This window comes from Scyliorhinus torazame, chromosome 23 (genome assembly GCF_047496885.1).
Source record: "Scyliorhinus torazame isolate Kashiwa2021f chromosome 23, sScyTor2.1, whole genome shotgun sequence".
Lineage (NCBI taxonomy): Eukaryota > Metazoa > Chordata > Chondrichthyes > Carcharhiniformes > Scyliorhinidae > Scyliorhinus > Scyliorhinus torazame.
Window position 1 is genome coordinate 61,994,944 of NC_092729.1, and position 23,916 is coordinate 62,018,859.

Below are 23,916 nucleotides of genomic sequence, written 5' to 3' on the forward strand. Positions count from 1 at the left end.
TCTCACAGAGTGAAAAAATCAAATTGAATCCAAATTTCTCAAGCAGCTCATTAAAGAAATCTGTCCGTGAACAACAAGTAAAATATGAAGTGAAACTTTGCAATGAGCTTTGTTTGTCTGGCCAGGAATCTTCTCTCTAAATGGAAGCAGAAATGAAGTTGTGTTTAACTCACATTCTGTGATTTCTTGCTGGTTTTTACTCATTCTATGGAAAGCCTTCCTAAGGCGACAGACGAATGGTCATTCCCAACAGGTCAGAAATTCAGAGGGAACAAATGTTAAACAAAGACAGAAATAAGGACAGGACATTGCTGAATCTGTTGTTATCTGCTGAATTAACATAACCATAGACAGGAGAAGTGTTACCTTTGCAGACACAGGAAACACACCGAGGGGGACACTGAGGAGATCCCAGTCCAAACTTTTTTCAATCATTTCCCAAATGTTTCACAACATTTGTGGCACTTCCAAAATGTAAGATACTTTGCTGTCTGTATTCTGTGAATCCAGCTGTGAAATATCTTCACTTCAATGTCTTTTCCCCAACACTATCCCCATGTCCCTTTATGTCGTTGGGATTTAGAAATCTGTCAATTTCTGCTTTAAACTTGGTCAATAACTTTCCATCTTTGAGAGTGGAGACATCACCAGGAATGTGGGATTAGATCTCCAGGGTTAGGTTGGAGAAACAGGGCTCGTTCGGGTCCTATTGAACCAATCTCTCCTCCTAGGACAGTCCGGCAATCTCCCTATCAGCCGATTGATCCTCCGCTGCACTCCCTCTCTGGCAACGATATCCTTTCTATGTTAGGGAGACCAAAAACTGTACACAGTACTCCAGGTGTGGTCTCACCAAGGGCTTGTATAACTGCCGTAAGACATCTCCACTTCTGAATTCAAATCCCTCTTTCAATGAAGGCCAACATATCATTGGTCTTCTTAACTGCTTGCTGCACCCCCCTCTCCACTTTCAGTGACTGGTGTACAAGCTCCCTTTGTGCATCCACATTGCCCAACATATCACCATTTAAATTTGACTCTTTCCTTCAGTTTTTGTTTGACACTAACTTGGACAACTGTCCGAATTGTCTCAGTGTTGTGCTCACATAAAATAGCCACCCTTCAGTAACTTAAAATGGCTGACTGCTGATCGTGGATTTATTTATACAGATTCCCAGAGAGAGAGATAGAGAGATGCAGAGACAGAGAAGATGGGGAGAATAACAGAATACATTAATTCAAGATTCAGAATCTCCATCAAACACTGTTAGCAAAAGGACATCATGGGGTTAGATACAGATTACACATCCCTCTACACTGTCCCCATCAAACATTCCCAGGACAGCTACAGTACGAGGATGTATACAGAGTAAAGCTCCCTCTACACATCCCCATCAGACACTCCCAGGACAGGTACAGCACGGGGTTAGATACAGCGTAAAGCTCCCTCCACACAGTCCCCATCAAACACTCCCAGGACAGGTACAGCACAGGGTTAGATACAGAGTAAAGCTCCGTCTACACTGTCCCCATCAAACACTCCCAGGACAGGTACGCACGGGGTTAGATACAGAGTAAAACTCCCTCAACACAGTCCCCATCAAACAATCCCAGGACAGGTACAGCATGGGGTTAGATACAGAGTAAAGCTCCCTTCACACTGTCCCCATCAAACACACCCAGGACAGGTACAGCACGGGGTTAGATACAGAGTAAATCTCCCTCCAAACTGTCCTCATCAAACACTCCCAGGACAGGTACAGTACGGGGTTAGATACAGAGAAAAGCTCCCTCTACACTGTCCCCATCAAACACTCCCAGAACAGGTACAGCACGAGGTTAGATACAGAGTAAAGCTTCCTGTACACTGTCCCTATCAAACACTCCCAGGACAGGCACAGCACGGGGTTAGACACAGGGTAAGATTTCCTCTACACTGTCTCCATCAAAACACCCAGGACAGGTACAGCACGGGGTTCGTGCAGATTAAAGCTCCCTCTACACTGTCCCCATCAAACACTCCCAGGACAGGTTCTGCACGGGGTTAGATACAGAGTAAAGCTCCCTCTACACTGTCCCCATCAAACACTCCCAGGACAGGTACAGCACGGGGTTCGATACAGATTAAAGCTCCCTCTAAACTGTCCCCATCAAACACTCCCAGGACAGGTACAGCACGGTGTTAGAGACAGAGTAAAGCTCCCTCAACACTGTCCCCATCAAACACTCTCAGGCCAGGTACAGCACAGGGTTAGATACAGAGTAAAGCTCCCTCTACTTTCTCCCCAACAAACACTCCGAGGACAGGTACAGCACAGGGCTTGATACAGAGTAAAGCTCCCTCTGCATTGTCCACATCAAACACTCCCAGGACAGGTACAGCACAGGGCTAGATACAGAGTAAAGCTCCCTCTACACTCTCCCCATCAACACTCCCAGGACAGATACAGCACGAGGCTAGATACAGAGTCAAGCTCCCTCTACTTTCTCCCCATCAAACACTCCGAGGACAGGTACAGCACAGGGATTGATACAGAGTAAAGCTCCCTCTGCATTGTCCACACCAAACACTCCCAGGACAGCTACAGCACAGGGCTAGATACAGAGTAAAGCTCCCTCTACACTCTCCCCATCAACACTCCCAGGACAGATACAGCACGAGGCTAGATACAGAGTCAAGCTCCCTCTACTTTCTCCCCATCAAACACTCCGAGGACAGGTACAGCACAGGGATTGATACAGAGTAAAGCTCCCTCTGCATTGTCCACACCAAACACTCCCAGGACAGGTACAGAACGGGGTTAGATACAGAGTAAAGCTCCCTCTACACTCTCCCCATCAACACTCCCAGGACAGATACAGCACGAGGTTAGATACAGAGTCAAGCTCCCTCTACTTTCTCCCCATCAAACACTCCCAGGACAGATACAGCACTGGGTTAGATACAGAGTAAAGCTCCCTCTGCATTGTCCACACCAAACACTCCCAGGACAGCTACAGCACAGGGCTAGATACAGAGTAAAGCTCCCTCTGCACTGTCTCCAAGATCACTCCCAAGACATGGCAGAGGCAGTACAACGTGGAAATCACCATCCCTGTGTATAGTCTGCACAGCGCTGTTGGAATGTAATACATTTCAATCAGAGCTCACAGAATGATAGAATATACATTGCAGGAGTAGCCCATTCGGCCCATCGAGTCTGCACTGGCCCTCGGAGAGAGCACCCTACCCAAGCCCACGCCTCCACCCTATCCAAATAACCCCAGTAACACCACCTAACCTTTGGGCCACAAAGGGGCAATTTAGCACGGCCAACATCTCCTCACATCCTTCTAGGCCCTAGTGAATACAGGCACAATGATAGAATCCCTACAATGCAGAAGGAGGCCATTCTGCCCATCGAATCTACACCAACCCTCTGACACAGCTTTCTATGTAAGCTCAGTCACCCGCCCTATCCCAATAACTCCTTAACCTAATCTAAACAATCTTTCTTGGACACTATGGGGTAATTTAGCAGGACCATTCCACCTAGCCTGCACATCTTTGGACTGTGGAAGGAAACCGGAGCACCCGGAGGAAACCCACGCACACACGGGGAGAAACTGCCAACTCCACGTAATCAGTAACACAAGGCCGGAATTTATCCCGGGTCACTGGCACGGTGAGGCAGCAGTGCTAACCACTGTGCCACAGTCAAACCAATCTCTCCTTGTAGGACAGTCCGGTAACCTCCCTATCAGCCGATTGATCCTCCGCTGCACTCCCTCTCTGGCAACTCTATCCTTTCTTAGTTAGGGAGACCGAAACTGTACACAATACTCCAGGTGTGGTCTCACCAAGGCCTTGTGTAACTGCAGTAAGACATCTCCACTTCTGAACTCAAATCCCTCTTTCAATGAAGGCCAACATATCATTGGCCTTCTTAACTGCTTGCTGCACCCCCCTCTCCACTTTCAGTGACTGGTGTACAAGGACAGCCAGCTCCCTTTCTTCATCCACATTCCCCAACAAATCACTGTTTAAATCAGACACTTTCCATCAGGATTTTGTGATACCAACGTGTACAAATGTCAGAAATGACTGCTGTGCTCACCTAAAATGGCCACCATTAAGTAACTTAAAATGGTTGACTGCTGATCGTGGATTTTGTTCTGACAATATTCCCAGACAGACAGAGAGAGAAGCAGAAACAGAGGGATGGAGAAACTAATAGAAGACATTTATTTGAGATTTTGAAACTCCGTCAAACACGACCAGCAAAGGTACATCATGGGGTTAGACACAGATTCCTCTACACTGTCCCTGGCAAACACTCCCAGGACAGGTACATCACGGGGTTAGATATCGAGCAAGGCTCTCTCTACACTGTGCCCATCAAACACTCCCAGGACAGGTACAGCACGGGGTTAGATACAGAGTAAAGCTCCCTCTACAGTGTCCCCATCAAACACTCCCAGGACAGGTTTATATATAGAATAACAGAAACCCGGGAGTGAGTTACACACTGGAATCTAATCGAGGGGTTCAGGATGGTTTTTATATAGAATAACAGATACCCGGGAGTGAGTTACAGACTGGAATCTAATCGAGGGGTTCGGGGTGGTTTATATATTGAATAACAGATACCCGGGAGTGAGTTACAGACTGGAATCTAATCGAGGGGTTCAGGGTGGTTTATATATAGAATAACAGATACCCGGGAGTGAGTTACAGACTGGAATCTAATCGAGGGGTTCAGGGTGGTTTATATATAGAATAACAGATACCCGGGAGTGAGTTACAGGCTGGAATCTAATCGAGGGGTTCAGGGTGGTTTATATATAGAATAACAGACACCCGGGAGTGAGTTACAGACTGGAATCTAATCGAGGGGTTGGGGATGGTTTATCTAGAGAATAACAGATATCCGAGAGTGAGTTACAGACTGGAATCTAATCGAGGGGTTCGGGGTGGTTTATATATAGAATAACAGATACCCGGGAGTGAGTTACAGACTGGAATCTAATCGAGGGGTTCAGGGTGGTTTATATATAGAATAACAGATACCCGGGAGTGAGTTACAGACTGGAATCTAATCGAGGGGTTCGGGGTGGTTTATATATAGAATAACAGATACCCGGGAGTGAGTTACTGACTGGAATCTAATCGAGGGGTTCAGGGTGGTTTATATATAGAATAACAGATACCCGGGAGTGAGTTACAGACTGGAATCTAATCGAGGGGTTGGGGATGGTTTATCTAGAGAATAACAGATACCCGAGAGTGAGTTACAGACTGGAATCTAATCGAGGGGTTCGGGGTGGTTTATATATAGAATAACAGATACCCGGGAGTGAGTTACAGACTGGAATCTAATCGAGGGGTTCAGGATGGTTTATATATAGAATAGCAGATACCCGGGAGGGAGTTACAGACTGGAATCTAATCGAGGGGTTCAGGGTGGTTTATATATAGAATAACAGATACCCGGGAGTGAGTTACAGACTGGAATCTAATCGAGGGGTTGGGGATGGTTTATCTAGAGAATAACAGATACCCGAGAGTGAGTTACAGACTGGAATCTAATCGAGGGGTTCGGGGTGGTTTATATATAGAATAACAGATACCCGGGAGTGAGTTACAGACTGGAATCTAATCGAGGGGTTTGGGTGGCTTATATATAGAATAACAGATACCCGGAAGTGAGTTACAGACTGGAATCTAATCGAGGGGTTCGGGGTGGTTTATATATAGAATAACAGATATCCAGGAGTGAGTTACAGACTGGAATCTAATTGAGGGATTCAGGGTGATTCATATATAGAATAACAGATACTCGGGAGTGAGTTACAGACTGGAATCTAATCGAGGGGTTCAGGATGGTTTATATATAGAATAACAGATACCCGGGAGTGAGTTACACACTGGAATCTAATCGAGGGGTTCGGCATAGTTTATATATAGAATAACAGATACCCGGGAGTGAGTTACAGACTGGAATCTAATCGAGGGGTTCAGGGTGGTTTATATATAGAATAGCAGATACCCGGAAGTGAGTTACAGACTGGAATCTAATCGAGGGGTTCAGGATGGTTTATATATAGAATAACAGATACCCGGGAGTGAGTTACACACTGGAATCTAATCGAGCGGTTCGGCATAGTTTATATATAGAATAACAGATACCCGGGAGTGAGTTACAGACTGGAATCTAATCGAGGGGTTCAGGGTGGTTTATATATAGAATAACAGATACCCGGGAGTGAGTTACAGACTGGAATCTAATCGAGGGGTTCAGGGTGGTTTATATATAGAATAACAGATACCCGGGAGTGAGTTACAGACTGGAATCTAATCGAGGGGTTCAGGGTGGTTTATATATAGAATAACAGATACCCGGGAGTGAGTTACAGACTGGAATCTAATCGAGGGGTTGGGGATGGTTTATCTAGAGAATAACAGATACCCGAGAGTGAGTTACAGACTGGAATCTAATCGAGGGGTTCGGGATGGTTTATCTAGAGAATAACAGATACCCAAGAGTGAGTTACAGACTGGAATCTAATCGAGGGGTTCGGGATGGTTTATATATAGAATAACAGATACCCGAGAGTGAGTTACAGACTGGAATCTAATCGAGGGGTTCGGGATGGTTTATATATAGAATAACAGATACCTGGGAGTGAGTTACAGACTGGAATCTAATCGAGGGGTTCAGGGTGGCTTTGATATAGAATAACAGATACCCGGGAGTGAGTTACAGACTGGAATCTAATCGAGGGGTTCAGGATGGTTTATATATGGAATAACAGATACCCGGGAGTGAGTTACAGACTGGAATCTAATCGAGGGATTCAGGATCGTTTATATATAGAATAACAGATACCCGGGAGTGAGTTACAGACTGGAATCTAATCAAGGGGTTCAGGGTGGTTTATATATAGAATAACAGACACCCGGGAGTGAGTTACAGACTGGAATCTAATCAAGGGGTTCAGGATCGTTTATATATAGAATAACAGATACCCGGGAGTGAGTTACAGACTGGAATCTAATCGAGGGGTTCGGGGTGGTGTATATATAGAATAACAGATACCCGGGAGTGAGTGACTGACTGGAATCTAATCGAGGGGATCAGGATCGTTTATATATAGAATAACAGATACCCGGGAGTGAGTTACAGACTGGAATCTAATCGAGGGGTTCGGGGTGGTTTATATATAGAATAACAGATACCCGGGAGGGAGTTACAGACTGGAATCTAATCGAGGGGTTCGGGGTGGTTTATATATAGAATAACAGATACTCGGGAGTGAGTTACAGACTGGAATCTAATCGAGAGGTTCAGGGTGGTTTACATATAGAATAACAGATACCCGGGAGTGAGTTACAGACTGGAATCTAATCGAGGGGTTCAGGGTAGTTTATATATAGAATAACAGATACCCGGGAGGGAGTTACTGACTGGAATCTAATCGAGGGGTTCAGGGTGGTTTACATATAGAATAACAGATACCCGGGAGTGAGTTACAGACTGGAATCGATTCGAGGGGTTCAGGATGGTTTATATATAGAATAACAGATACCCGGGAGTGAGTTACAGACTGGAATCTAATCGAGGGGTTCAGGGTGGTTTACATATAGAATAACAGAGACCCGGGAGTGAGTTACAGACTGGAATCTAATCGAGGGGTTCAGGGTGGTTTATATATAGAATAACAGACACCCGGGAGTGAGTTACAGACTGGAATCTAATCGAGGTGTTCAGGATTGTTTATATATAGAATAACAGATACCCAGGAGGGAGTTACAGACTGGAATCTAATCGAGGTTCGGGGATGTTTATTTAACGAATGAGTGCGTTACAGAGTGGAATCAAATCGAGGGGTTAGATTTAACTCACTCTTACACACTCACTCACTAACACACACTATTGTGCACATAATAACTAACTGACTCTTACACACCCTGACTTACACTCGCTCACTAGTATACTCACTTACTGACGCACACTCACTTACACACTGAAACTCACTTATTCCTACACACTCACTCATTATTACACACTCACTTACTCTCAAACTCTAACTTACAAATTCACACCACTCACTCAGTCTTAAACACACTCACATTCTCTCACACTTAAACACTCACTTGCACACTCACTCACACTCCCTCACTCACTCTTACACATTCCCTCTCACACACACATACTCACTCTTACACACTCACTCACTCATACACACTCACTCATTCATACACTCACTCACTCTTATGTACTCACTCACACGCACTATTACACACACACATGCACACTCACTCACCTACTCACTCATTCTTACACACTAACTCGCTCACACACACAAACTCACTTACACAATCACTCACACTGACACACTCACACACTTACTCGCTCACTCTTACACACAGTCACACTAACACACACTCACTGTTAACAGATACACTGGAGTGTGACACAGTGTGCAATCTAATTGTGGGGTTAGATTTCACTCACTCACACACTTACACACATACTCTTACACACTCGCTCACACTCTTACTCAATCGTGCACTAACACACACGCTCACTCACTAACTCACTCTTACACACCCTGTCTCACACTCGCTCACTATTACACACTGACTCACTCACACTCACCTACACACTCACTCACTCCTACAGGCTCACTCATTAGTACACACTGATTCACACACCCTCACTTACTTTCACACACTCACTCAGTCTTACACACACACACTCTCACACTCACTGTCACACACAGTCACACACTCTTTCTGACACGCCTGTCACTCTGACACAATCACACCCAGATGCTAACACACATCACTCTTGCATACTAACTCACACTCAGTTCGAAACACTCACTCACACTCTCACTGTTATACACCGATACACTCTTTCACACTCTATCACCTACTCACTCATTCTTACAGACTAACTCACACACACTCACTCACACACTGAAACTGACTTACACAATCACTCACACCGATATACGTACACACACTGATTCGCTCACTCTTACACACACCATTACACACTCAGTCACTCTTGACACAGTCACTCACTCAAATATTCACACACAACTAACTCGTTCACACTTGCACACTGACTCAGACACTCGCTTACACAATCACTCACACTCACTCTTATGCACACTCTCACACTCACTCACACACAGTCTGACACACAGTCTGACACACTCAATCACTCTTACTCAATCACTAACTAACACACACTTTCACACACTCACTAACTAACTGTTACACACCCTGACTCACATTCGCTCACGATTAAGCTCACTCACACTCACCGAAACATTTAAACAGAGAGCGAAGGACGCACAGAGAGCGAAGGACGCACAGAGAGCCAGGGACGCACAGTGAGCGAAGGACGCACAGAGAGCGAGGGACGCACAGAGAGCGAGGGACGCACAGAGAGCGAGGGACACACAGAGCGAATGACACACAGAGCGAGGGATACACACAGAGCGAGGGACAGACAGAGAGTGAGGGACACACAGAGAGCGAGGGACACACAGAGCGAGGGACACAAAGAGAGCGATGGACACACAGAGAGCGAGGGACGCACAGACAGCGAGGGACGCACAGAGAGCGAGGGACACACAGACCGAGGGACACACAGAGAGCGAGGGACACACACAGAGAGCGAGGGACACACACAGAGCGAGGGACACACAGAGCGAGGGACACACAGAGCGAGGGACACACAGAGCGAGGGACACACACAGAGCGAGGGACTCACAGAGCGAGGGACACACAGAGCGAGGGACACACACAGAGCGAGGGACAGACAGAGAGTGAGGGACACACAGAGAGCGAGGGACACACACAGAGCGAGGGACACACACAGAGCGAGGGACGCACAGAGAGCGAGGGACACACAGAGAGCGCAGAACGCACAGAGAGCGAGGGACACACAGAGAGCGAGGGACACACACAGAGAGCGAGGGACACACAGAGAGTGAGGGACACACAGAGAGTGAGGGACACACAGAGAGCGAGGGACACACAGAGAGCGAGGGACACACAGAGAGCGAGGGACACACAGAAGCGAGGGACACACACAGAGCGAGGGACACACAGAGAGCGAGGGACACACAGAGAGTGAGGGACACACAGAGAGCGAGGGACACACAGAGAGCGAGGGACACACAGAGAGCGAGGGATACACAGAGAGCGAGGGACACACAGAGAGCGAGGGACACACAGAAGCGAGGGACACACAGAGAGCGAGGGACACACAGAGAGCGAGGGACACACAGAGAGTGAGGGACACACAGAGAGCGAGGGACACACAGAGAGCGAGGGATACACAGAGAGCGAGGGACACACAGAGAGCGAGGGACACACAGAGAGCGAGGGACACACAGAGAGCGAGGGATACACAGAGAGCGAGGGACACACAGAGAGCGAGGGACACACAGAAGCGAGGGACACACACAGAGCGAGGGACACACAGAGAGCGAGGGACACACAGAGAGTGAGGGACACACAGAGAGCGAGGGACACACAGAGAGCGAGGGATACACAGAGAGCGAGGGACACACAGAGAGCGAGGGACACACAGAGAGCGAGGGACACACAGAGAGCGAGGGACACACAGAGAGCGAGGGATACACAGAGAGTGAGGGACACACAGAGCGAGGGACACAATGAGCGAGGGTCACAAAGAGCGAGGGACACAGAGCGAGGGACACACACAGAACGAGGGACACACACAGAGCGAAGGACAAACAGAGAGCGAGGGAAACACAGAGAGCGAGGGAAACACAGAGAGCGAGGGACAGACAGAGAGCGAGGGACGCACAGAGTGCGCAGAACGCACAGAGAGCGAGGGACACACAGAGAGCGAGGGACACACACAGAGAGCGAGGGACACACACAGAGAGTGAGGGACACACAGAGAGTGAGGGACACACAGAGAGCGAGGGACACACAGAGAACGAGGGATACACAGAGAGCGAGGGACACACAGAGAGCGAGGGACACACAGAGAGCGAGGGACACACAGAGAGCGAGGGATACACAGAGAGTGAGGGACACACAGAGCGAGGGACACAATGAGCGAGGGTCACAAAGAGCGAGGGACACAGAGCGAGGGACACACACAGAACGAGGGACACACACAGAGCGAAGGACAAACAGAGAGCGAGGGAAACACAGAGAGCGAGGGAAACACAGAGAGCGAGGGACAGACAGAGAGCGAGGGACACGCAGAGCGAGGGACGCACACAGAGAGGGACACAAAGAGCGAGGGGTACAGAGAGCGAGGGACACAGACAGCGAGGGACACAAGACAGCGAGGGACACAAGACAGCGAGGGACACACAGAGAGCAAGGACCGCACAGTGAGCGAGGGACACACAGAGCAAGGGACACACACAGAGAGCGAGGGACACACAGAGAGCGACGGACACACAGTGAGCGAGGGACACACAGAGAGCGTGGAACACACAGAGATCGAGGGGCGCACAGAGAGCGAGGGAAACACAGAGAACGAGGGACACACAGAGATTGAGGGACACGCAGAGCGAGGGGCGCACAGATAGAGGGACACAAAGAGCGAGGGTACAGTGAGCGAGGGACACAGACATCGAGGAACATAGACAGCGAGGGACACAGAGAGCGTGGAACACACAGAGATCGAGGGGCGCACAGAGAGCGTGGGACGCACAGAGAGCGAGGGACACACAGAGATCGAGGGACACAAAGAGAGCGATGGACAAACAGAGAGCGAGTGACAAACAGAGAGCGAGGGACACACAGAGAGCAAGGGACACACAGAGAGCAAAGGACACGCACAGAGCGTGGGAAACACAGAGATCGAGGGACGCACAGAGAGAGGGACGCACAGAGCGAGGCACACAGAGAGCGAGGGACACAGAGAGCGAGGGACACACAGAGAGCGAGGGACACACAAAGAGCGAAGGACGCACAGAGAGCGAGAGATACACAGAGGGCGAGGGACACAGAGAGCGAGGGGTGCACAGAGAGCGAGGGACACACACAGAGAGCGAGGGACGCACAGAGAGCTAGGGACACACAAGGAGCGAGGAACACACACAGAGAGTGCGGGACACACAGAGCGCGAGGGACACAGAGAGAGCGAGGGACGCAGAGAGAGCGAGTGGCACACAGAGAGCGAGGGACGCACAGAGAGCGAGGGACGCACAGAGAGCGAGGGACAACAGAGAGCGAGGGACGCACAGAGAGCGAGGGACGCAGAGAGAGCGAGGTACGCACAGAGAGCGAGGGACGCACAGAGAACGAGGGACAAACAGAGAGCGAGGGACACACAGAGAGCGAGGGACACACAGAGCGAGGGACACACAGAGCGAGGGACACACAGAGAGCGAGGGACACACAGAGAGCGAGGGACACACAGAGAGCGAGGGACACACAGAGAGCAAGGGACACACAGAGAGCAAAGGACACACACAGAGCGTGGGACACAAAGAGATCGAGGGACGCACAGAGAGAGGGACGCACAGAGCGAGGGACACAGACCGAGGGACACAGAGAGCGAGGGACACATAGAGCGAGGCACACAGAGAGCGAGGGACACAGAGTGCGAGGGGTGTACAGAGATCGAGGGACACACACAGAGAGCGAGGGACACACAGAGAGCGAGGGACACACAGAGAGCGAGGGACACACAGAGAGCGAGGGACACACAGAGAGCGAGGGACACAGAGAGCGAAGGACACACACAGAGAGCGAGGGACACACAGAGAGGGAGGGACACAAAGAGATCGAGGGACGCACAGAGAGAGGGACGCACAGAGCGAGGGACACAGACCGAGGGACACAGAGAGCGAGGGACACATAGAGCGAGGCACACAGAGAGCGAGGGACACAGAGTGCGAGGGGTGTACAGAGATCGAGGGACACACACAGAGAGCGAGGGACACACAGAGAGCGAGGGACACACAGAGAGCGAGGGACACACAGAGAGCGAGGGACACACAGAGAGCGAGGGACACAGAGAGCGAAGGACACACACAGAGAGCGAGGGACACACAGAGAGGGAGGGACACACAGAGAGCGAGGGACACACAGATAGGGAGGGAACCACAGAGAGGGAGGGACACATAGAGCGAGGGGTGCACAGAGAGCGAAGGACACACACAGAGAACGAGGGACACACAGAGAGCGAGGGACACACAGAGAGCGAAGGACGCACAGAGAGCGAGGGACACAGAGAGGGCGAGGGACACAGAGAGCGAGGGGTGCACAGAGAGCGAGGGACACACACAGAGAGCGAGGGACGCACAGAGAGCTAGGGACACACAAGGAGCGATGAACACACACAGAGAGTGAGGGACACACAGAGCGCGAGGGACACAGAGAGTGAGGGGTGCACAGAGAGCGAGGGACACACACAGATCGAGGAACACTCAGAGAGCGAGGGACGCACAGAGAGCGTGGGACGCACAGAGAGCGAGGGACGCACAGAGAGCGAGGTACGCACAGAGAGCGAGGGACGCACAGAACGAGGGACACACAGAGAGCGAGGGACACACAGAGAGCGAGGGACGCATAGAGAGCGAGTGGCGCACAGAGAGCGAGGGACGCACAGAGAGCGAGGGACGCACAGAGAGCGAGGGACAAACAGAGTGCGAGGGACAAACAGAGAGCGAGGGACACACAGAGAGCGAGGGACGCACAGAGAGCGAGGGACGCACAGAGAGCGAGTGACACACAGAGAGCGAGGGACACATAGAGAGCGAGGGACACATAGAGAGCGAGGGACACACTGAGAGCGAGGGACACACAGAGAGCGAGGGACGCACAGAGAGTGAGGGACGCACAGAGAGCGAGGGACACATAGAGAGCGAGGGACACACCGAGAGCGAGGGACACACCGTGAGCGAGGGACACACAGAGAGCGAGGGACACACAGAGAGCGAGGGACACACAGAGATCGAGGGACGCAAAGAGAGCGAGGGACGCACAGAGAGCAAGGGACAAACAGAGTGCGAGGGACAAACAGAGAGCGAGGGACACACAGAGAGCGAGGGACACGCAGAGAGCGAGGGACACACAGAGAGCGAGGGACGCACAGAGAGCGACGGACACACAGAGAGCGACGGACACACAGAGAGCGAGGGACACATAGAGAGCGAGGGACACATAGAGAGCGAGGGACACACTGAGAGCGAGGGACACACCATGAGCGAGGGACACACAGTGAGCGAGGGATGCACAGAGAGCGAGGGATTCACAGAGAGCGAAGGACGCACAGAGAGCGAGGGACGCACAGAGATTGAGGGGTACACAGAGAGTGAGGGGTACACAGACAGTGAGGGGTACACAGAGAACGAGGACACAGCTAGAGCGAGGGACACAGCGAGACCGAGGGACACAGCGAGAGCGACGACACAGCAAGAGCGTGGGACACAGCGAGAGCGAGAAGCACAGCGAGAGAAGGAGAGAGAGAGATAGAGTGATAGAAAGTGAGAGAGATGTACACAGTGAGCGAGAGTTGGACAAAGAGAGAGAGGGATAGAGATAGAGGGACAGAGAGAGAGGGGGACAGAGAGAGTGACACAGAGAGAAAGAGGTAGACAGTGAAAGAGAGGGATAGAGTGAGAGGACACTTTGAGAGCAACAGAGACACAGAGGGAGAGAGGGACAGAGAGAGGTGGGCACACGGAGAGAGTGAGGGACAGACACAGAGAAAGAGGTACACAGCGGGTCAGGATCTGAGGTTTTGGGGACGTGAGTGGGTCAGGATGTGAGGGTTAGGGGACATGAGGGTGTGATGGTGTGAGGGTGCCAGGACGTGAGGCAGTCAGGACATTAGGGTTATCAAACTGACCGTTTTCATTCAATCCAAATTGTTTCTTTATAAATTCTAATCTCAGGAATTAACATCAGAAGATTTCAGTGAAAAATCTGCCTGTGAACAAGTAAAATATGAAGTGAAACTTTGCAATGAGCTTTGTTTGTCTGGCCAGGAATCTTCTCTCTAAATGGAAGCAGAAATGAAGTTGTGTTTAACTCACATTCTGTGATTTCTTGCTGGTTTTTACTCATTCTATGGAAAGCCTTCCTAAAGCGACAGATGAATGGTTATTCCCAACATGTCAGAAATTCAGAGGGAATAAATGTTAAACAAAGACAGAAATAAGGACAGGACATTGTGAATCTGTGGCTGTCTGCTGAATTAACATAACCATGGACAGGACAAGTGTTACCTTTGCAGACCCAGGAAACACACCGAGGGGGACATTCCTGACAGAAAGTCGGGGGTGGGGACTGCACACAGGTCACTGAAGAGATCTCTAGTCCAAACTGTTTCTAATCATTTCCCAATTCTATTTTAAATTATGATTCAATCCTATTGGGAGGGGAGTGAGTGAGAGAGAGATGTGGCAGATGCAGTATAACATGGATAAATGTGAGGTTATGCACTTGGGTAGAAAAAATAAGAACGTCCCTGTCTAATAATTACATTTAATCCAATTTTTTCCGGCCTGCTCAGTGAACAACACTGGTGTGGGGAAGGCCAAGGTTTAGCTGAAGTCACATTCTGTGTGTGTGGGGCTGAGCAGCAAGGAGATCAGCATCTCTTGTCACTCATTTACATGTCAATAGAGAGCTGTCCTCTGAGACAGACATTCCACACATGGCAGAGACTAGGGGTGGAGTCTGCTCACAGCTCACTGAGGATATATCTGTGTCTGAGGCACTTCAGTTCTCAAACCAAAAACCCACGACACTGAAAACATTACCCCTCTCTTCAGTGTGTGTGTGTGTGTGTGTGTGTGTCGCTGGGTGTGTCAATCTCTCTGTTTTGAGCTGTGCATTTTGGTTGTTGACATGTTGCTGATTGGCTCGAGATTGGAAATGTTGGACTCCTGTTGTGCTGTTTTTTTTTAAATGTCCCTGTTATTGTCTTTATAACCAATTTTATCTCCTTTTTTTCTCCAGAGGCATTTTTATTTGGAAAACTGGAAGGAGGTCGGGAATCCTGTGAGGAGGACGAGGGAGTGTGAATTCTTCCCGAGGGAGCGCTGGCTGAGGCCTGTTCCGCAGGCTTCACCCGGGTTATTACCCTGACTGAGGTTTAATTTTAATATTGGAGGGATCAAAGAGAGTGAGGGAGGGAGACATAAATATGTATAAGAGGTACAGAGAGACAGCAAGAAACACAAGAGAAGGGGATTTTCACAGTAACTTCATTGCAGTATTAATGTAAGCCTAATTGTGATAATAAAAAGATTTTGAGTATTAATTGTCTCTCAATCTTTTTTAACCTCTGGTTGAAAGCTGTGACTTATTTGTATTCGGATGTTGCTGAGGAGTTGTAAAACTGAAAAGGGGACCCTGGGCTCTCGCTGTATTAAATAGTTTCAATCTTTTCCAGTGGTTTAGTTAATTTTCTCCCTCTTTTTCCCAGGAATTTGAATTTTGAAAGACTGTAATGTGAGCAGGAATCTTTGGACAAAGGCTATTCTCCAAAGGACAAGTGGATGGACTGAGGCCTACTCCACAGGCCGCACTCACGTGAGTTGTCTCTTTATTGCCTCCCCGGGCTTGCACTAAGACACAAACACATTAAACCTTTGGTGGGCGGCAAAGAGTAAAATACAAATCTGGAATATGAAGCTGTCTAATTTTGTTCCAAAATGACAGGGGATATATTAATTCTGAGCATCCCAGGGGGGGGGGGGGGGGTTGCCAGGGGTGGGGGGGGGGGGGGGGGGGCATTTCACTGTTTCAGCCAATCTCTGAAATCTGGTAGAGAGAGCGAGAGAAATCTCAGATCAGAAACTCTGAACTCAATTTTGAAAGTGGTCATCATTTGTTGGGCTCTCCCTGTGCACAGGTTGCCTGCAGAATTCACAAAATTAACGATAGTGGGGTCACTTTTAAAATGAATCCATTGACTGTAAAGTAATCTCGATTGCCCGGAATTAAAGTCCCTTAACTTGAAGCGGGTATAATTCTGGAATGAAGCCTGTGTTTTAGGCCGAGACACAAGTTTTTTTTTTAGAAAATACAGCACAGAACAGGCCCTTCGGCCCACGATGTTGTGCCGAACCTTTGTCCTAGATTAATCATAGATTATCATTGAATTTACAGTGCAGAAGGAGGCCATTCGGCCCTTTGAGTCTGCACCGGCTCTTGGAAAGAGCACCCTACCCAAGGTCAACACCTCCACCCAACACAAAGGGCAATTTTGGACACTAAGGGCAATTTTTCATGGCCAATCCACCTAACCTGCACATCTTTGGACTGTGGGAGGAAACCGGAGCACCCGGAGGAAACCCACGCAGACAAGGGGAGGATGTGCAGACTCCGCACAGACAGTGATCCAAGCCGGAATCGAACCTGGGACCCTGGAGCTGTGAAGCAATTGTGCTATCCACAATGCTACCGTGCTGCCCTTAAGAACAAATAAATCTACACTATATCATTTAACCGTAATCCATGTAACTATCCAATAGCTGCTTGAAGGTCCCGAATGTTTCCGATTCAACTACTTCCACAGGCAGTGCATTCCATGCCCCCACTACTCTCTGGGTAAAGAACCTACCTCTGACATCCCTCCTATATCTTCCACCTTTCACCTTAAATTTATGTCCCCTTGTAATGGTTTGTTCCACCCGGGGGAAAAGTCTCTGACTGTCTACTCTTATCTATTCCCCTGATCATCTTATAAACCTCTACCAAGTCGCCCCTCATCCTTCTCCGTTCTAATGAGAAAAGGCCTAGCACCCTCAACCTTTCCTCGTAAGACCTACTCTCCATTCCAGGCAACATCCTGGTAAAGTATGAGGGTGAAATTAAATTCGCAGGAGGTCATTTGAATTCAGTTTGCTGTGGTTATGAATGTTGGATTCCTGTGTGTGACCCTGTCTCTCTTTCTTTCTCCTTCCCAACTATTAGAATGAGAGTGAGAAAGAGAGAGAGAGTACAGAAAGAGTGTGGGGCTGGGGGGTAATGGAGATTAGAGAGAGGGAGAGGAGAAAGAAAGAGAGGGTGGAGGGAGAGGGAGGTCGTGAAAAAGAGAGGCTTTCTCTCCCTTTCTGTCTTCTTTCCATTCTTGCCTCTCTCTCTCTCTCTCTGTCTCCCCTGCTTTCTGCCTCTATCTGTCCATTTCTCTCCAGCTTTTTAGTGTCTCTTTAAACCTTTAATCGAAGAAAACCACCCCACAAACTGCAATGGGGAGTCTCATCACATCTTTCTGGGGATACCCTGATTAGGGAAATAAATAGAAATAAATGCTGGGAGGGTGATGAGGGATAACGAGGGAGACAGAAATATGAATGAGAGGGATAGAGAGACCGAATGAGATAGCGAGAGAGAGAGAGAAAGAGAAACACAAGGGAAGCGGGAACTATCTCTCAATCATTTTTATTCTGTGGTTTATAACTGAGATTATTGCAGGTGGATGTTGCTGAGAGTGTGTGTAACTGAGAGGGGGAATCTTGGCCTCTTGCTGTGCTACAAGTTTAAACATTTTCCTGCGTTTTAGTTAATTTTCTCCCTCTTTTCCTCAGGAATTTGAACTTTGAAGACTGCAATGCGACCAGGAATGTTTGGACAAAGGCTATTCTCCAGAGGACAAGTGGATGGACTGAGGCCTACTCCACAGGCTGCACTCACGTGAGTTGTCTCTTTATTGCTGCCCCGGCCTTGCACTTAGACACAAACACATTAACCCTTTGATGGGCGGCAAAGAGTAAAATATAAATCTGGAATATGAAGCTGTCTAATTTTGTTCCAAAATAACAGGGGTTATATTAATTCTGAGCGTCCCGGGTATTTGTGGTGGGGTAGGGGATAGGGGGTAGGGGGCGGGGGGGGGGGGATTTCACGGTTTCAGCCACTCTCTGCAACCTGGTAGCAAATGTAAACAACACTCAACACTGCCGACTGCACCTTCTGGGATCTTTCTGTGTGCCAATGGATTTCGTTTTAGAAAGGTTTTTCTTCATTTTAAGAGGCAGTTTAATTCTTTCAGAAACTGAAGGGACTTCTCCAGGGATGTTCCAATCCACACATGACACGGCGGTGGGGGTGGGGTTGTTAGGTGCAGTGGGGAATGGGGCACCCAGCAGGAGTGAGGGGGGGAGGGAGGAAGGACAGTGTCCCATCGGTTAGGTCCAGATAGCTGCCACTGTGGGATCTTGCTGTTCACTCAGCAACAGTGACCACAACTCTTACAATAAAATAGCTCTCCTGGTGTTTGCGTGGGTTTCGCCCCCACAACCCAAAGATGTGCAGGCTCGGGGGACTGGCCACGCGGAATTGTCCCTGAATTGGAAAAAATGAATTGGGCACTCTAAATTTATAAAAATAAATAAATAAATCTACAGTCCCTACTTCTTTAAAAAAAACAATGAAATAGCTCACAGACTGCAAAGTGGGTTTGAAGGTCTCGAATGTTAAAGTTTTAAACTTGAGTGGTTGCGAACGAGGGAGTTAATGAACCCTTCCTGCTGCACTGACGGGATATTCAGCCAGATCTCATAGCCGCTGAGAGAGAAATCCACCATCAGAAACTCGGAACTCAATTTGGAAAGTGTCACCATTTTGGGGATCTCCCCGTGCACAAGTTGCCTGCAGAATTCCGGAAATGAACCAACAGTGGGGTCACTTTAATAATGAATCCATCGACTGTAAAGTAATCTCGAATTATAGTCCCTTAACTAGAAGCGGGGTTAATTCTGGAATAAAGCCTGTGTCTTAGGCCGAGATTTAAATGTGAGGGTGAAATGAAATTGACGGGGCCATTTGAATTCAGTTTGCTGTGGTAGTGATTGTTCGATTCCTGTGTGTGACCCTCTCAGTCTCTCCATCCCTCTCAGTCTCTCCCTCCCTCTCAGTCTCTCCCTCTCTCTCTCTCTCTTCCTCTCAGTCTCTCCCCCTCTCAGCCTCTCCCTCCCTCTCAATCTCTCACCCTCTCAGTCTCTCTCCCTCTCAGTCTCTCTCTCTCCCTCTCAGTCTCTCCCCCTCTCAGCCTCTCCCTCCCTCTCAATCTCTCAGTCTCTCTCTCCCTCTCAGTCTCTCCCCCTCTCTCCCTCTCAGTCTCTCCCTCTCAGTCTCTCCCTCTCAGTCTCTCTCCCTCTCAGCCTCTCTCCCTCTCAGTCTCCCTCACCCTCTCAGTCTCCCTCACCCTCTCAGCCTCTCTCTCCATCTCAGCCTCTCTCACCCTCTCAATCTCTCTCCCTCTCAGTCTCTCTCTCCCTCTCAGTCTCTCTCTCCCTCTCAGTCTCTCACCCTCTCAGTCTCTCACCCTCTCTCTCCCTCTCAGTCTCTCTCCCTCTCAATCTCTCACCCTCTCAGTCTCTCCCTCCCTCTCAGTCTCTCCCTCTCTCTCTCTCTCTCCCTCTCAGTCGCTCCCCCTCTCAGCCTCTCCCTCCCTCTCAATCTCTCACCCCCTCAGTCTCTCTCCCTCTCAGTCTCTCTCTCCCTCTCAGTCTCTCCCCCTCTCAGCCTCTCCCTCCCTCTGAATCTCTCACCCTCTCAGTCTCTCCCTCCCTTTCAGTCTCTCCCTCTCTCTCTCTCTCCCTCTCAGTCTCTCACCCTCTCAGTCTCTCCCTCTCAGTCTCTCTCCCTCTCAGCCTCTCACTCCCTCTCAGCCTCTCTCTCCCTCTCAGTCTCCCTCACCCTCTCAGCCTCTCTTTCCCTCTCAGCCTCTCTCACCTTCTCAATCTCTCTCCCTCAGTCTCTCTCTCCCTCTCAGTCTCTCTTCCTCTCAGCCTCTCTCTCCCTCTCAGTCTCCCTCACCCTCTCAGTCTCCCTCACCCTCTCAGCCTCTCTCTCCATCTCAGCCTCTCTCACCCTCTCAATCTCTCTCCCTCTCAGTCTCTCTCTCCCTCTCAGTCTCTCTCTCCCTCTCAGTCTCTCACTCTCTCAGTCTCTCACCCTCTCTCTCCCTCTCAGTCTCTCTCCCTCTCAATCTCTCACCCTCTCAGTCTCTCCCTCACTCTCAGTCTCTCCCTCCCTCTCTCTCTCTCCCTCTCAGTCTCTCCCCCTCTCAGTCTCTCCCTCCCTCTCAATCTCTCACCCTCTCAGTCTCTCTCCCTCTCAGTCTCTCTCTCTCCCTCTCAGTCTCTCCCCCTCTCAGCCTCTCCCTCCCTCTGAATCTCTCACCCTCTCAGTCTCGCCCTCCCTCTCAGTCTCTCCCGCTCTCTCTCTCAGTCTCTCACCCTCTCAGTCTCTCCCTCTCAGTCTCTCTCCCTCTCAGTCTCTCTCCCTCTCAGTCTCTCTCCCTCTCAGCCTCTCTCTCCCTCTCAGCCTCTCTCACCCTCTCAGTCTCCCTCACCCTCTCAGCCTCTCTCTCCCTCTCAGCCTCTCTCTCCCTCTCAGTCTCCCTCACCCTCTCAGCCTCTCTCTCCCTCTCAGCCTCTCTCACCCTCTCAGTCTCTCTCCCTCTCAGTCTATCTCTCCCTCTCAGTCTCTCTTCCTCTCAGCCTCTCTCCCTCTCAGTCTCCCTCACCCTCTCAGCCTCTCTATCCCTCTCAGTCTCTCTCAGTCTCTCTCCCTCTCAATCTCTCTCCCTCTCAATCTCTCTCTCCCTCTCAATCTCTCTCTCCCTCTCAGCCTCTCTCTCCCTCTCAGTCTCTCTCCCTCTCAGCCTCTCTCCCTCTCAGTCTCTCTCCCTCTCAATCTCTCTTCCTCTCAGCCTCTCTCTCCCTCTCAATCTCTCTTCCTCTCAGCCTCTCTCTCCCTCTCAGCCTCTCTCACCCTCTCAGTCTCTCGCCCTCTCAGTCTCTCTCTCCCTCTCAGTCTCTCTCCCTCTCAGCCACTCTCTCCCTCTATGTCTCTCTCTCACTCTCAGCCTCACCCTCTCAGTCTCACCCTCTCAGTCTCTCTCACCCTCTCAATCTCTCTCCCACTCAGTCTCCCACCCTCTCAGTCTCTCACCCTCTCTGTCCCTCTCCCTCTCAGTCTCTCTCCCTCTCAGCCTCTCTCCCTCTCAGTCTCTCTCTCCCTCTATGTCTCTCTCTCACTCTCAGCCTCACCCTCTCAGTCTCACCCTCTCAGTCTCTCTCACCCTCTCAATCTCTCTCCCACTCAGTCTCCCACCCTCTCAGTCTCTCACCCTCTCTGTCCCTCTCCCTCTCAGTCTCTCACCCTCTCAGCCTCTCTCTCCCCCTCAGTCTCTCACCCTCTCTCCCTCTCAGCCTCTCTCTCCCTCGCAGCCTCTCTCCCTCTCAGTCTCTCTCTCCCCCTCAGTCTCTCTCAGTCTCTCTCTCCCTCTCAGTCTCTCTCTCCCTCTCAGTCACTCTCCCTCTCAGTCTCTCTCCCTCTCAGTCTCTCTCCCTCTCAGTCTCTCTCCCTCTCAGTCTCTCTCTCCCTCTCATCCTCTCTCCCTCTCAGCCTCTCTCTCCCTCGCATCCTCTCTCCCTCTCAGTCTCTCTCTCCCCCTCAGTCTCTCTCAGTCTCTCTCTCCATCTCAGTCTCTCTCTCCCTCTCAGTCACTCTCCCTCTCAGTCTCTCTCTCCCCCTCAGTCTCTCTCAGTCTCTCTCTCCCTCTCAGTCTCTCTCTCCCTCTCAGCCTCTCTCTCCCCCTCAGTCTCTCACCCTCTCTCCCTCTCAGCCTCTCTCTCCCTCGCAGCCTCTCTCCCTCTCAGTCTCTCTCTCCCCCTCTGTCTCTCTCAGTCTCTCTCTCCCTCTCAGTCTCTCTCTCCCTCTCAGTCACTCTCCCTCTCAGTCTCTCTCCCTCTCAGCCTCTCTCCCTCTCAGCCTCTCTCTCCCTCGCATCCTCTCTCCCTCTCAGTCTCTCTCTCCCCCTCAGTCTCTCTCAGTCTCTCTCTCCCTCTCAGTCTCTCTCTCCCTCTCAGTCACTCTCCCTCTCAGTCTCTCTCCCTCTCAGTCTCTCTCCCTCTCAGCCTCCCTCACCCTCTCAGCCTCTCTCCCTCAGTCTCTCTCTCCCTCTCAGTCTCTCTCCCTCTCAGTCTCTCTCCCTCTCAGTCTCTCTCTCCCTCTCAGCCTCTCTCCCTCTCAGTCTCTCTCTCCCTCTCAGCCTCTCTCCCTCAGTCTCTCTCTCCCTCTCAGTCTCTGTCTCCCTCTCAGTCTCTCTCCCTCTCAGTCTCTCTCCCTCTCAGTCTCTCTCCCTCTCAGTCTCTCTCCCTCTCAGCCTCTCTCCCTCTCAGCCTCTCTCCCTCTCAATCTCTCTCCCTCTCAGTCTCTCTCCCTCTCAGCCTCTCTCCCTCTCAGTCTCTCTCTCCCTCTCAGCCTCTCTCCCTCAGCCACTCTCCCTCTCAGTCTCTCTCCCTCCCAGTCTCTCTCCCTCTCAGTCTCTCTCACCCTCTCAGCCTCTCTCTCCCTCTCAGTCTCTCTCACCCTCTCAGTCTCTCACCCTCTCAGCCTCTCTCTCCCTCTCAGTCTCTCTCACCCTCTCAGTCTCTCACCCTCTCAGTCTCTCTCCCTCTCAGTCTCTCTCACCCTCTCAGCCTCTCTCCCTCTCAGTCTCTCTCCCTCTCAGTCTCTCTCCCTCACAGTCTCTCTCCCTCTCAGTCTCTCTCTCCCTCTCAGCCTCTCTCACCCTCTCAGCCTCTCTCCCTCAGTCTCTCTCTCCCTCTCAGTCTCTCTCCCTCTCAGTCTCTCTCCCTCTCAGTCTCTCTCCCTCTCAGTCTCTCTCCCTCTCAGCCTCTCTACCTCTCAGTCTCTCTCAGTCTCTCTCTCCCTCTCAATCTCTCTCCCTCTCAGTCTCTCTCCCTCCCAGTCTCTCTCCCTCTCAGTCTCTCTCACCCTCTCAGCCTCTCTCTCCCTCTCAGCCTCTCTCCCTCTCAGTCTCTCTCTCCCTCTCAGCCTCTCTCCCTCAGCCTTTCTCCCTCTCAGTCTCTCTCCCTCTCAGTCTCTCTCCCTCTCAGTCTCTCTCACCCTCTCAGCCTCTCTCTCCCTCTCAGCCTCTTTCCCTCTCA

General features: G+C 50.5%; 1 protein-coding gene across 4 annotated transcripts in view; it reads left to right on the forward strand.

Moving 5' to 3' along the window:
• The first annotated feature begins 15,356 nt into the window (after window positions 1-15,356).
• The window catches only part of LOC140399610 (Fc receptor-like protein 2), a 140,609-nt gene continuing 132,049 nt past the window's right edge, over window positions 15,357-23,916 (forward strand). The window contains exons 1-4 of one of the 4 annotated variants that reach the window (XR_011937762.1): window positions 15,357-15,431; window positions 15,965-16,098; window positions 16,434-16,540; window positions 18,541-18,646. The gene's annotated coding sequence lies outside the window, so the exon portion shown is untranslated. Of the gene's footprint in view, window positions 15,432-15,691; window positions 16,099-16,433; window positions 16,541-18,540; window positions 18,647-23,916 lie in introns of those variants that run through there. The other 3 variants (XR_011937760.1, XR_011937761.1, XR_011937763.1) reach the window with 3 other exon arrangements.